This window comes from Oryctolagus cuniculus, chromosome 11 (assembly GCF_964237555.1).
Source record: "Oryctolagus cuniculus chromosome 11, mOryCun1.1, whole genome shotgun sequence".
NCBI lineage: Eukaryota > Metazoa > Chordata > Mammalia > Lagomorpha > Leporidae > Oryctolagus > Oryctolagus cuniculus.
In genome coordinates, this window is record NC_091442.1 from 74,076,920 (window position 1) to 74,092,603 (window position 15,684).

Here is a 15,684-nt window from a genome sequence, read left to right on the forward strand (position 1 = left end):
ATGAGGAAACACTTAGCTGGGGCGTGGGGTGCAGGGGGGGCAGGGGGAGAATTGCTTATGATTCTGGAAATCAACTTATAAAAGAGTTTACCAGGAGGCTACAACTTTCTAAGGTGAGACTGAGCCAAACAAATTAAAATTTTAAAACAAAGGCTGTTTAAAAGAGCTGGAGAGCTTTTTGGAAATAGTTAAGCAGCAGGATATTAAAAGTTTGAATACTGGTTCATGTTTATTAAAATAGCAAGTAAAGCTATAATCAAAACCAAAAACTGCTGCTTGGTTTGGTTTGTGACAGGGAGAATTGAGTCCACATTGCATAGCACCAAAACTTCTTGTCCTAATAACTTTTAATTACTCTTTCCTTACTTTTAAATTTAGCTTCCCTCAAGGCTTCAACAGAAAAAAAAAAAAAAAAAGTGAAATCCACAAAGGACTTAAAACTGGGCTCTCCCAAACTCACTGTAAAAAAGATAATAATAATAATAATAAAAGGAAAAAGCTAAAATTAGTTAATGATACACAGAGGAATTTTGGTGAAGTCTAGTGATCACTTTCCAGAAGATGAAAAAGAACTGTACAAACCAAAGATCTGCATTTGAAATTTCATTTGATCCCTTTACCCTTTGGAGTGACGGGCACGAAGGAAGTGATACACCATCAGAGCCCTTGTGAAGAGTGTTTGGCACCATCAGTGGAGTAAATCCTCGGCCTATTGATTAAAGCAACCATTTAGATGATGACCTCTTTTGAAAATGATTTCTTTTTAAATCCTAAAGTCAGGGTCCAATCTGGAGAATAATTTGAATTGTTGATTCCCCACACTGTCCACCCTGGGAGATGGAAAGAATGTCCCATCATAAGCAAATGTCACTACACTGACCTTTTTCCTTTAAGATTTATTTACTTGACAGCAGAGTAACAGAAAGAGAGGGAGAAACAGAGAGAGAGGGAGAGGGAGAGAGAGATCTCCTGTGTGCTGGTTCACTCCCCAAATGGCCACAACTGCCAGAGCTGGATCAGACCAAAGGCAGGAGCCAGGAACTCCATCAGGGTCTCCTATGTGGGTTACAGGGGCCCAAACATTTGAACCATCTCCTGCTGCTTTCCCAGGCACATTAGCAGGGAGCCGGATCGGAAGTGGAGCAGAGGGAACTCCAACAGGGGCTCATGTGGGATGCCATTGTGGCAGGAGCAGCTTAACCCACTGTGCCACAGCACCTGCCCAATGATGACCTTTCTTTTTTCAAGCAGATAATATTCTTTTTTTTTTTTTTTTGGACAGGCAGAGTGGACAGTGAGAGAGAGAGACAGAGAGAAAGGTCTTCCTTTTTGCCGTTGGTTCACCCTCCAATGGCCGCCGCGGCCGGCGCACTGCGGACAGCACACCGCACTGATCCGATGGCAGGAGCCAGGTACTTACCCTGGTCTCCCATGGGGTGCAGGGCCCAAGCACTTGGGCCATCCTCCACTGCACTCCCTGGCCACAGCAGAGAGCCGGCCTGGAAGAGGGGCAACCGGGACAGAATCCGGCGCCCCGAGCGGGACTAGAACCCGGTATGCCGGCGCCACAAGGCGGAGGATTAGCCTAGTGAGCCGCGGCGCCGGCCTCAAGCAGATAATATTCTCAAATTTCTACAAAGTCAAGTTTTCATTTACATTTATATTTATGAAATGCTGTTGTTCCACTATTGAAATCAGTTGAAGATAATCAAATTACATCAAGCCATGCCAATGATTTCTCAGTCTTAAATGATCTTAGGTAATTAGAAGGTACCACAATTTTTTATCATCCAAGGAATGGCTTTTCACTCTAGTTTCCAGGCTCCTCTTTTTCCCTCTCCTTTTCTCTCTGGTATTTCCATTGCTAGAATGCAACCTTCCTAAGGGATAGGACTGTGTCTTAGTCATGACTGGTTAAATCTGTGAATGTTTGATGAAAGCTAATGAGAAAGCAAAACATGGAGAAGGAGCTTCTTGTTCATGTTAACTGCCTTCAGAAAGAAGTAACAGACCTAAATGACAAGAGCCAATGTTTTTAATGATTATTTTAAGTAAAATTTCAGGCATCAGGATTTTCTTGTGGGGACTGGTATTAAGGCTCAGTGAGCTAAGCTACTACCTGTATTGTCAAGCTGGTTTGAATCCCAGCTGCTCTGTTCTAATCCAGTTTCCTGCTAATGCTCAATGGAAGGCAGTGTAAGGTGGCCCAGGTACTTGGGCCCCTGTCACCCACATGGGAGACTCAGATGGAATTCCAGGCTCTTATCTTCAGCTTGGCTCAGACCTGGCTGTTGCAGCCATTTGGGTAATGAACCCAGTGGATGGAAGATCTCTCTTTTTTCTGTATCTCTTCCTTTCTGTCAACTCTGCCTTTCAAATTAAAAAAAAATTTTTCTTCTTAATTGTGTCCTTCTCATTCTTCTTTCTACCATAATTAATATACAATACATAGCCTTGTTTACACACATATTCCTAAGATATACATTTCTAGCATTTTCTCTTTAATTTCCTTATAATATACCATGGCAAAATGTTTCACTTCTCCCTCAACACACACCTCAACTTTAAACCACAAACCAAGCCAGTAAATAATTCACTTCCCCAAGGACTTTGTTAAATAGAGTTCCCCCTCAGTGATCCAACTCATTCAAAATAATTCCTTTCTTCATGAGGTGAATGTTAATTCTGTTCCAGCTGCACTTTGTCAGAAGATAATTGAGAAAAATTCCCAAAACGTGGGTGGAGTTGGGGGATGGAAAACTACTATTTGAACATGCAATTTTTCTGTGTTGTCTTATTTTTATTTCCTTGGATGCTCCATCAAATATCTTGAATCACAGAATTTCAGGAATAGAGGGACCCTTTAAAGACTATTCATTCCATTTTCTCATTCTGTTCTGGAATTCCTTCTGCTGAGCCAGCCAACTTACTGAATTTCAAATCAGGGCCACTTTCCCTTATAGAATTCTGGGTTGCATCTAACTGATATTTAGAAGACATTTTTATTCATTTAGCGGCAAATGGGAAAATGGGAATATTTATAGAACCTGGAAAAATGATCAGCTCTGCTTACTTTATTCCTTTCTTCCAAAGGCTAAATTTAGGAAGATTTTTTTTTCCCAAGCACCCCTTTAGCAGAGTCTTTTGATTGTGTCTTTATTATGCTGATGATGGTTTCTATTAGACTCAGCTATGTTTAGATCTGTCTTCTCTTTTAATTTAACAATAATAATAGCTTACTTTGTGCTTGTGCCTGTTCAAAGTGCTTTATACACATCATCCCACTGAATCCCCTTAACAAGCCCCCAAAGGCAGATATTTTTATATCCCCCACTTAACATAAGAAAACTGAAGTAAACAGAAAGTAAGAAACTTGCTCAAATATAATGGAGTTGGTAAGTGTCAGAGCTAAGATTCAAGTTCATTCAAAGCTAAGATTCAAAATGACTTTCAAAGGTTGCTGGGGAAGTAGAGGGAAGGTAAGGAATTGTGCAGGCCCATCTGTTCTCTTTGCCCCAGTAACACCTGTACAGTGCTTTGCACAGTTCAATTTTCTTTAAGATTTATTGATTTATTTGAAAGTCAGAGCTACACAGAGAGAGGAGAGTGAGAAAGAGAGAGAGGGAGAGAGAGGTCCTCCATCCGCTGGTTCACTCCCCAATTGGCCGTGATGGCTGGAGCTGTGCCGATCTGAAGCCAGGAGCCAGGATCTTTTTCTGGGTCTCCCACGTGGGTGCAGGGGCCCAAGGACCTGGGTCATCCTCCACTGCTATCCCAGGCCACAGCAGAGAGCTGGATTGGAAGTGGAGCAGCCAGGTCTCGAACCAGCACCTATATGGGATGCCAGCCCTTCAGGCCAGGGCGTTAACCCACTGCACCACAGCGCTGGCCCCTGTACAGTTCAACATTTTTAAATGTTCTCTAAACCAAGTTGTGTAACGATAAGTGTCCATGTATATCTCTGTGTCTATGTCTGTGTCTGTGGGGGGAAATCAGAGAAAATGAGTGAGAAAGTGAGAATGAGCTCTCTACTCAGGAAGCGGGAAAAGGATGTTCAGTTTGTTAATCAAATACCATCGTATATTGGCCCTGGGAAAACTGTCATCAGAATTCTCAGCTGTAGAATTTCACCAATCTAGCATTGTTCAACAGATTAATATTTTTATATATAAAAACATATGGTTGGGCACCATGTTTTATATAGTGTTTTACTTGAACTAATATATGACTAACCATATGCTACATACAAAGTGTAAGTATCTGCCAGTGTGTTTGCATGTCTTGTATAACGACAACTTGGGGACTATCTGAAAGTATAAAATCTTTCTTTCAGTTTATTCAGCTCAGGTCTATGCTTTACCTCCTCATGCATTATTAGGAAACTTCTGATACTCTCAGCATTAATAAACGCCCCACTCCAAAACTCAGCCTTTGAAAATCTCTATTAATAAGGTTGAGTTACCACTCTTCCCCTGGGCTCTAATTACACAGTACATCATTTCCCTGGTTTAAATATTTGGCTATGTAATAAAATGTGTAGACAGCCATGGTTTATCCTTCATCCATCAGTAGAGCTTAACAAAGATGACATACTTTAAAACTCTGTAAGATGCAGTAAACCCTAGAGATATTCGTGAACTTAATGTTAAAAAAAAAAAAAAACCTGCATGTAACTCTGGATAAAGGGACTATCTGGAACATATTTTTAAGAAGAAGAAAAGCATCATAGGAAACTGTCTAGCTCCTGACATCTAGTAGCATTTACTCCCTGTGCCACAAATTTTGGCACATTCAGGTCTTGTTCCTTGTTGGTTGTTTATTTTTAACGAACAATAGAAGGTGGCCAAGCATGCACAAGATGACTATCCTGCTAGTTGGGAGCCCTAGCACCAGGAAAGCCTTTTTGTTTTTCCAAAACAACCCAGGTCTAAATGTAGGGAGGCTGTGCTGCAGAGAGAAGAGAGCAGGTTCTAGATTCAGAGGCCCAAGGCTCCTGTCCTGGCTCTGCCACTTGCTCACTGGTAATCCACTTAGTCTGGCCGGCCCTTGGAGGATAATGGTGAAAGCTACTCTGCCTAAGGTATGTCTGAGGCTCAAAGGAAATGATGATGAAAGAATTTGATAAGCTATACTTTATATTTTCAGTTGTATCTGTAAAATGAAAACACCATTAATCTCCTACTTCCCTATTTCATGAGCCCGATTTTTGAAGAGATCCCAAGGATCTGGAACTCATGAAGGAAAAGCTGATTCTGGGCTTTATTGGATATAGTTAATGACTGCAGAGAATTCTTTATCATATTCTAACAAGTGAGCAATTACTGAATTTCTCTCTGACAATACTCATTTCTACTAAGGGCTTCATATCAATGCTTGCTATATGGACAAATAAAAGATCATACATTTGTTCCACCAAGTGTGTGCCTCAGAGGTCAGGGGGTAGTGGCAGGGGCAGGTGGAACTTTCGTTGACATCTACAAGTTACGTTAAACATAGATTGGTAGTGTGATCAAATCAAAGGGGCAAATAAATTGTTACCATTTTAAATAGTCTAAGTTAAAGGCCTTTATTTCTGAGTAGCATTTTTAAATCTTTCCAGATTCTAGTACTATTGGAACCAAATACTCAATTTAGAAAAGAAACATGAGAAGCTCTAGGGAGGTCTGTTTTTAAGTTACTATTGTTCCCTGGAACTATTTGTTCGTATTATGGTTGGCCTTGAAGAATCTCTATATAAATAGTAGATAACTATTATTAAGATGAAATCTGTAATGATACCGCCAAACTTCCTGAAAGCACAATTTATGCTTTTTACTTCTACTTCTTTACCATGTTACTGAAAATAGTGAAAGTTGTCCTGCCTGTCTTTTGAGATTTTGTTCTGAGTCTAAAATGAAATAATGATTGAAAGTACTTTGGTAAGCTTTAATTGACATATCAGGTTGTAGTCATAAAGCAAAAACACTTTCATGCCCATAAATAATCTTGAGGTCCCTTGGCCTTGTCATAGTGATCAGTCTCCTGTCTTCATTGATGTGGAAGCTGATTATCAATAATGTTTCCTTGAAATTCTAGTGTTATTTAATGGGAGTTATTTTGCTTCTCTTCGAAATGATCATCTGTACCCCCAGATATAGACATTCAGATGTTTGTCATTGTATATCTATGTGCATGTGTGTCTTGTTATGACAATTAGGGCAGTGTTTCGGAAGTGCCCTTTTTCTCTGCCTCTTCTTTTTTTCCATAGCATTCCTTTGTCTCCCACCCCCAGCTCTTACAAAATATAGACATTCCTCAAATCTCTCAATTTTATTGTCTTCTTTCTCAGTACTCTTTGTTTGCTTCGTTCAACACATATTTCCTGAACCACTGGAAATATAGGCGTGAAATAAGACTTGCTTCAAGTCACTCAACAAGTCCCCACTGTGTGAGCTTATAATTGAGTAGGGGAGATAGATAATAAGCAAAGAAAAGAGCACATATTATATTTTCTTATCCCAAACAGGATTTAGACAGAGAATAATAACAAGGGATGACAAAGAGGAAAGTCTCTCCGAGAAGGTGGCATCTAAACTGAGATCAGGAGGTGGACAGAGAGTTGGTGCTCTAAGAACTGTGATAGCATGTTCAACCTAAGCGAACAGTGTGAGCACAGGCCCAGAGGTGGGGAAGACCACAATGCGTTTGTGTATCTGAAAGAAGCCCTGTTTGGCTGGAGCAGAGTGAGATGGGGCTGACATGATGTGGGATGAGGTTGGAGAGGAAGGCTAAGACCAGATCACTCAGCCGATCAGGCCATGTATGGAATTCAAAGAAGAGCCAAAGGAAGCTGTCAGATGGGTATATGAAGCTAGAAAAACAAAAAGATTTATGATTTTAAAAAATTTCTCTGATTCCTATATGCAAATGAGATTGAGAAACTATGAAGCCCAGAGAACCATTAAAAGGGATCTGGGGCAAGAACCCCAAGATTTGTTCTATTTCTCCCATATCCTTCTAACTCTAGATTTAACCTAATCCAATCTAGATCTCTTCTGTCTTTGACTGCTAGGCCAGTGGTTCTCAATGTGTGATCCCAGGACAACCTTAGCAGCACCTGGTTATTTGTTCTTTCTCTAAACATTCTTTATCTGAGCTTGTTAAATTGCAGATGCATGTGTCCCATCCCAATCTAGGCAGACAGAAACGCTGGGAGTTGGACCCAGGTGGGTTTCCAGGTGATTCTGATGCATGATACTGTGACATCAGAATCACCTGGGGAGCTTGTTCTACCACACAGTGATAGGCCCCTCCTCAGGGTTTCTTTAGTAGGCTAGGGTTGGAAGGAGAGTGCTAAAAATTTGCATTTATAAGATTCCCCAGTGATGCCTCTGCTGCTGCTTTACCAACCACACTTGGACAATTCCCAATTGCCTAGGTGACAGCTCCCCCTACTGCCCTCACCACCCCCAATGCTTTAAAACTCAACTCAGATTCATTCATGTACCACCATACTTTGGCTACTGATTTCCTGCTTGTCACTGTTCTCAGTTTCCAAATTCAGGCCTACTGTGTCCATTGTTCCATTAGTGTTTGACATTCTTTCTCTCCTGCTCCCCATCTCCATCCAGTTTCCAAGCCCTAAAACTCGTTATGTCCATGTTGTCTCCCCAGTTTGTTCACCTTATTTGCTATTTCTTCAGTACCTACTTCAGCTTCTAAATTATCTCATCTGGATAACTGTTAAAATCCGATAACTGATCATCTCTCCTAATTCCCTGAACAATTAATAAATGAATCATTGTCTGTGGGGATGGAGAACATGAAGACCTTTGAATAATCTTATAAAAATCAAACAGTGAAAATTCAGTTCATTGAATGTCATTAGAATCACCTAAAAATCTTTTTGTTTTATTTGAAGGGCAGAGAGACAGAGAAAGAGAGATAAAAATCCCCTGTCTGCTGGTTGCTCCCCAAATGCCCACAACAGCTGGGTCTGGGCCAAATTGAAGCTGGGAGCCAGGAACTCAATCCAGGATTCCTACATGATGACAGGAACCAAACTCCTTGAGCTATTACCTGCTGCTTCCCAGAGTTTACATTAACAGAAGGCTGGAATTGGTAGCCAAAGCCAAGATTCAACCTTGGCACTCTGACCATGGGATGCACTTGTTCCAAGCAGCCTCTTACTAACTACACCACCCCCTTGGAATGCTTTTTAAATTACTAATGACCCCAGCTTATCCCCAGAGCCTCAGTGGGGGCTCAGATATCATTTTTTTTAAATCTATTTATTTTCATTTTTTTTGAAAGGTAGAGATACAAAGAGAAAGGTATAGGCATACAAAGATCAATATGCTGACTGCCTCTTTAAATGCCTGCAACAGCTAGGGCTTGGCTAGGCCAAATTCAGGAACCTGAGCCAGGCCCAAGCTAGGAAAGTGAAATTCTTTCTCGGTCTCTCACATGGGCAGTAGGGAACCAAGTACCTGAGCCATCATCTGCTGCCTCCCAGGGTGCCCATTAGCAGGAAGCTGGATTGGAAGCAGAGAAGCCAGGCACTCTAATATGGGATGCAGTTATCTCAAGTGGAGATTTAACCACTATCCCAATTGCACATCCCTAAGGCCTCATTTTTTTAAAACTCTGTAGATGTGCTGAGAACCCCTGGAATATGTAGAAGCAACACAAAAGAGGAATCCTTTAGAGTTTCATCAGTTGATTGAACATAGGGACTGAAAGGGGGACCCTGAAGGAGAGAGATGACTTTGAATAGGGTTATGAGATTAGGTGTCACGTGACTGGTGAGCCAGTTAACAGAAACAGGGAGGGAATTCAGGAGGCAAGAAGATACCTGGCTGTTGTTATACCAAGTGTAAGGTGCTAGTAGAACATGCAGATGGGAATGTCTCAGACACCGTTGGAGTGTAAGGTCTCCTGCGTTATTGGCATAATGAGTCTGTTCTAGAGATAGTGATTGCAGAGTGCTTTACAAAGAGGTGGCGGTGAGGGTGCTGGGGTGAATGAGGACCTTGAGAGGGAGTAGAGGCTCTGAGTTTCTCAGTGCAATTCCAAACTACATTAAAATCATAGCTGCTTCTCATTAAAAATGTGGATTCTCATATCCTTCCTCCAGAAATTCTGGGTTAGGGTTGGGGCCTGGGGATTTGAATTTTTGTGACATTTAAGGTGATGACAGTGTACCCTAAAATTGGAGCGGTGCTAGACAGGGTTGTTGGGGAGAAAAATATGAAGAAAAAACTAGAGGAACATCTATATTTGGAAGCTGAGAACTTAAAGAGGGGCTGGTAAAAGGAGGAAAGTAAGTCATAGCGGTGAGACTAGCATGTGAGAGAACAGTAGTGTGCCTGGATCTGAAGGGCAGGGCCAGAGGTTAATAAGAAGTGGTGGGCAATTTTTTCTTAGAGTCAGTGCCTTCCAGTTGGCATGGGCATCCTACAAAAGAAAATCTACCATGGTGGGCTTGGTCAATTACAGCAGGGATGCATTCCTGCCAGTTAGGACAAGATCAGTAGATAACATCTGACTAGAAAATTTACCCTGGTTCTGTCTCACTCTTCCTATGACTCAGATACTGCCTTCTGTGTGGGCAAACACAAAGCCAAACCTGTAACCATGGTGGCTGTAAAATCATACAGAATAAGTCAATCAATTGTAACTGAATTGTGAATATCAATTTTAGTTGACTGTTATTTGGTTCCATCACTCATGTGTTTTGAAAGTCACTAATCACAGTATTACATGGTTTTACCTAACTTTATTTTAGGATGATTTTTTTCAAATGATAATAAGAGATTTTTTTCAAATTTTACATTTTTAAAAAATTTATTTATTTAAAAGGTAGAGTTAGAGAAAGAGAGGGAGAGGGAGAGAGAGGTATCTTTCAGATAGTGGTTTACTACCCAGATGGCCACAACAGCCATGGCTGGGCCAGACCAAAGCCAGGAGCTTCTTCCAGGTCTCCCACATTGGTACAGGGGCCCAAGTACTTGGGCCATCCTCTGCTGCTTTCCTAGGCACATTAGCAGGGAGCTGGATCAGAAGTGGAGCAGCTGGAACTTGAACCAGTACCCATTTGGGATGTCATGCTGCAGGCGGTGGTTTAACCTGCCATGTCACAACAGTAGTCACCAAAACTTAATGATTTAAATGATAGGTTCACAGCAATCATTCAAGTTAATTATGACTCAGAAGAATGGAAAAACTCAAAAAACAGTAAAAGAACCATTGAAACCAGTCCTGAGAAATCATGGAGAAGGAAATTAGTTCTAGCAAACTGGAAGTAGGCAAAGGTCATCCTGATCTTCAGAACGAGAAAAAGGAGAAAGGTACTACTATTAACCTTGATGTATTCTGTCGTCAAATTTTTAAAATACATTAATTCAGCTTTATAGATGGTGCTCTTGAGGTCTTATGTACTTTGTTAAAGATGGAAAATCAAGCATTCATTTCTAGGAGCAGCATGAGTTTGCTAAGCAGTCTAAAGTGTCTTCTTTTAATTTTTAAAAAGATTTATTTTTTATTTATTTGAAAGGCAGAGTGACAGAGAAAGAGATCATCCATCTGCTAGTCCACTTCCCAAATGGCCGCAATGGTAGGGGCTGGTCTCTGAAGCGGGTGGCAGGAGTCTAACTACTTGGACCATCTTCCGCTGCTTTCCTAGGCACATTAGCAGGGAGCTGAATCAGAAACAGAGCTGTCAATACTCCACTTCATTGTAGGTGTATGCTTAGCCTGCTACACCACAGTGCTGCCTCCAAAAGGAACTCCTGTAAGACACAGCTCCATAGAAAAGTCTAGACAAGTTTTAAATGAAATCAAGACAGACCAGGTTACAGCAGCAAGTTAAGCCACCACTAGAGATGCCAGAATCCCACATAAGAGCACCAGTTCAAATCTTGGCTGCTCTGCTCCCAGTCCAGCTCCCAGCTAATGCATCTGGGAAGGCATCAGATGATACCCAAGTACTTGGACCCTGTGGGAGACCTGGATAGCCTTGCAGCCAGCTGGGGAGTGAAACAGTAGTTGGAAGATCTGTGTGTGTGTGTGTGTCTGTGTGTCTGTGTGTGTTTCTGTCTCTCTCTCTGTCGCTCTACCTGTCAAATAAAATAAAATCTTTTAAAAATAAATGAAATCAAGAAAGGGACACTGTTTTCCACCTTACATAAAACTTTCTGAGCTTTGGGTCTTCATCTAACAAAATGTAGATAATAAATTTATGAAGTCTGGAAAAGTGCTTTTTTAAATGTCCATGAAATATTATAATAAAAAAGTTTCACAATAAACAAGACTAAAGGGGGAAAGGAGAGTGCAAGGTAAGAAGACGAGAAAGGGCAGGAAATGCACGTCTGACATAAACCAACTTTAGGGTAAAAAAAAAAAAAGAATCTTCACGAAAGAGCCAGGCCCAGAAAGACATATACCACATGTTCTCTCTGAAATATGAAAGTTTAAAAAATCAGTCAGAACTTAAAGTAGTGATGAGCAGGAGCTGGGAAGGGGCGGGGGAAGGAGCAGGGAGGGAAGCTGGGTAACAGGTGCCAAAACACAGTTAGAGGCCAGCATTGTGGCACAGCAGGTGATGCCGCCACTTGCATGTCAGGCATCCCATATCAGAGTGCTGGTTAGAATGCCAGCTATTCCTCTTCCAATCCACCTCCTTGCCAATGTACCTGGGAAGGCAGTGAAAGATGGTCTGAGTATTTGACCCCTACCACTCCTGGGGGAGAGACCAGGATGGAGTTTCTGGCGCCTGGCTTTGGCCTGGCCCAGCCGCAGCTGTTGCAGACAGTTGGGGAATGAACCAGCAGACAGAAGACCTTTTTCTCTCCCTGTCTTTACACCTTTCAAATAAGTTAATGAGTAAATCATAATAAAGCACATCATTAAAAGGAACAGGTTCCAGTGTTCCACACACAGTGGGACATCTGGAGTTCACCATAATGTGTATCAATCTGTCGGAAGAACTAGAGATTTTAGGCTCCAAGCATAAAGAAAAAATTAGGAAATAGGAACGCTAATTATCTGCTTTGATCAGTTTATGCTGCATACAAATGTTGGTATATTATACAAGTACTATGTGTTATAAAAGTTTTTAAAGAGATGAAGAGAAGATGTTCTTGGACAAATCCTACCTCTTTTTAAATAATGACCACGGAAGGTAGGTGACTTGCATTAGCTCACAGCAGCTTAAAAATAAGAAGAAAAAAAACACCAAGAAGGGGAAGGGACAAATGGATTATATGTTAGGGGAATTCATGCAAGGAAGAACCTAGGAGGCCTGGCACAACTAGCCAGGCACTCCTTCTCACTACTCAGCCGAGTGGACCCATGCCTGACCAAGGCTTTCTGAATGGTGATTTCTCAAGGGTCTCAACAAACAGCAGGGTCAAACACCCTCTTCCACCCTCAGTCCTCATCCCATTTTGTACACAGACCTCTCTCTCTCTCTCCAGGCCAACATCCAGAGAGAAAAAAGTCAGGCCTAAATATAATCGCTTTACTCCGCATCCCTCCGTTTTACAAAATGAAGCTACCAAGAGGGAATAATAGTAATCCTTTAGATTACTTTAGAGGTTTGTAAGATAGTCAGGCCCCATATCCTTGGGTTTTACATCTGTTGGGTTCAGCCAATCACACAGTTTGAAAATAGTTGGGACTGAACACGTATGGACTTTTTTTCTTGTCATTCCGCAAGCAACACAGTGCAACAACTATTTTATGGCATTTACAATGTGTTAACTATCATAGGTAATCTAGAGATTACTTAAAGCACACAGGAGGATGTACTCAGGTTATGTACAACCAGGAGGCCATTCAATATGAGGAACTGATATGCATATTAGGGAGAAGGGCCAGGAGCCAATCCACAGTAGATACAGAAGAACATCCGTATTTTAGCAATTCAGAGAAATGTGTACATTCTCAAAAAGACTTTCCTTGATTGCTACACCCACAAAACGTCTACTCACACGATTTACTGGAAGAGGAATGCACCTATTGTCTGTCATTCCTTGAAGATTTTCTTTCCTTTTATGTCAGTCCAGTCACTAAAACTAACAATGGCAGAACACTAGGAATCCGAAATGCAACTCTATGTTTCAGGATAACAATATCTGACATATAAGATTTCTAATGTCTGATATAATAAAAAGATACATACATTTATTTCCTCACTGAGTTACATTTTTTTACAGAAATGAAAAAAGTAAAAGTGATATTCCCATGAAGTAATATTTTAAAATGCGAAGTTTGAAAGAAAAACCAGGGCTGACATGGTGGCATAGCAGGTAAAGCTACTGCCTGTAATGCCAGCATCCCATATGGGCACTGTTTGGAGTCTCAGATGCTCCACTTACAATCCAGCTCCCTGCTAATGACCTAGGAAAAGCAGTGGAAGGTGATCCAAGTCCCTGGGCCCCTGCCACCCTTGTAGGAGACCCAGAAGAAGCTCCTGGCTCCTGGCTTCAGCCTGGCCCAGTACTAGCCATTGAGACCATCTGAAGAGTGAACTGGCAGATGGACGATCTCTCTCTCTCCCTCCCTCCTTCTCTCTCTCTCTTGCTGTAACTCTTTCAAATAAATTAATAAATCTTAAAAAATACAAATAAAAACAACCTCTCAGCCAGCTGGTACATGGGAGTCTAGGGTTGGGAGGCAGCTGCTCAGAGATCTCTTGGTTCATATTGTGACAGGAAACATTTGTGTACAAAGATTTATGTAACAGTCTTATTATTTGTATACTGTGCACAAATTTGAAAGTCTGATTTTTTTCCTGTAGTTTAAATGTATTTAAATTTTAAAATGATTAAACTACTCCACATGGTAAAGAAATAAGAGGAGAATGGTTTCCTTAAATTGTTGTTTTTGTCAGTGAGACACAGCTGCCCCCAGCCCAGCAAACAGCTAATAACACATCATAAATTCTTTTGCTTTAAGGCAGACTTCCCTGATAGCACAGGTCTGCGGTTGTAGAGATTCATTCTGAATGCAGACCTGGGGGTATGGAAAGTCCCTGTGCAGAAAAGAAAAAAATGTGTGTGGTGTGTGTTTCAGGAAATGTAATGGAAAGGTGTATACTCTAACAATAATTGAAACAAATTAAAATAAACAAAAAAGTTTGGCATTCTCCTTTTCAATTCCAAAGTCAGTGTCTCAAAAACCTGTCAAGCTACTCGCTGATACTGCAACAGAAGCAGGAGTGATTCAGGAACTCAGCCTTGGACAACCATTTCCAGTCAGTTCAATCTGATGAGCAGGTCGTCTGTGATGTTCAACCACACTGGAGCCTCTATAGTCAATAAGCAACTCTTGCATGGCATGCCATACACATCAATGTATCTTAGTGTTGCATACAAAATTGAGATAACTAAATAAATTCAAATGGGTTACACATAATATAAGCTTAAAATGTTGCTCTGTTTGGACTTCCTGCATTCCACATTGACCCTCGTGGTTTATCAGGTTGGATTTTTCTTCTATGCCAAACCGCACCTCCTCCAGCCACCCCTACCACTACTGCATCGTGCTGTCTCTGCGCACTGTAATCGTCCCTGTGCTTCCCACTCTTGTCCCCATAGTCCATTCTCCCCTTTAGCAGGATCCCTTCAGAAGGACCTTTTTGAAACAGATCTGATCTCACATCACTGTGCAGCCCAGAGTCTTTCCTGTGGTTTCCAAAGCCCTGTGCAAAGTGGCCCTGGATACCTTTCCAACCTCACTTGCGGCCTTCCTCCCCCTTGCACACTGCACTCTAGCCATGCTCATGTTAGCCTCCTAGCAGCTTTGGGGCCCCCCCAGGCACACTCTGCCTTGTGTTCTCTTGCTCCCATCACGTGGATTCCTACTTGGCTCAGACCTCAGCGGAGATGCTCTCTCAACAGAGAGCTTGCCCTGAGCAGCTGAAGCAATAGTCCATCACTCTCCACCACTGCCCATAGCTCCCAACCCCTTTGCATCATCTTCCTTCCTCCTTCAGTATTTTTCATTATAATACTCATTTGTTAAAATGAGTCTTTGTTTAAAATGTATTTATTTATTTTTTTGAGAGGCATAGCGTTAGAGAAAGGTAGACAGAGAGCTAGCTCCCTCCACATCTACTGGTTAATTCTGAATGCTCTCATTGTCCACTGCTGGGCTGGGGTGGAAGTTGAAAGCTGGAAACTCAATCCAGGTCTCCCAAGTGGGTGGAAGGAATCCAGTTACTTGAGCCATCACTGCTGCCTCCCAGTAGGAAGCTAATGTAAGAAGCTGGAGCTGGCTACTAAATCAGGCATACTGATATGGGATGCAGCATCATAACCAATCTCTTAATTGCTTGGCCAAATATTGATCCCCATTTGTTCTGTTATTTAATGACTGTCTCCCCACATTAGAATATAAATTCATGAGGTCAGGGGCTTTATCTGTTATTCACTCACTGTGTCACTAACACCTGGCAGGACCAGCCCAGCATGAGTCCTCCATAAATACTTGTTGGATATAAAAATACAGCTTTTAAGAATGATCAAGTATGTTTCTTCTCAACCTAGATCTACAGGGAAATAGCAAAATACTGTCCCTGTGACAGTTCAGCTATGTCAACCACAATCAAGAATACAAACATAAAAGGAAAATAAAGTGAAGATGGTGGGAATGGAAGACTGGAGCAGTTTGGCAGACAAGACTCTTTGAGGCCAGCATCTG

The 15,684-nt window shown here is 41.6% G+C and overlaps 1 protein-coding gene across 2 annotated transcripts in view; it reads left to right on the plus strand.

Moving 5' to 3' along the window:
• The window catches only part of LGR5 (leucine rich repeat containing G protein-coupled receptor 5), a 136,879-nt gene that overhangs the window by 58,040 nt on the left and 63,155 nt on the right, over positions 1-15,684 (plus strand). The window lies entirely within an intron of this gene.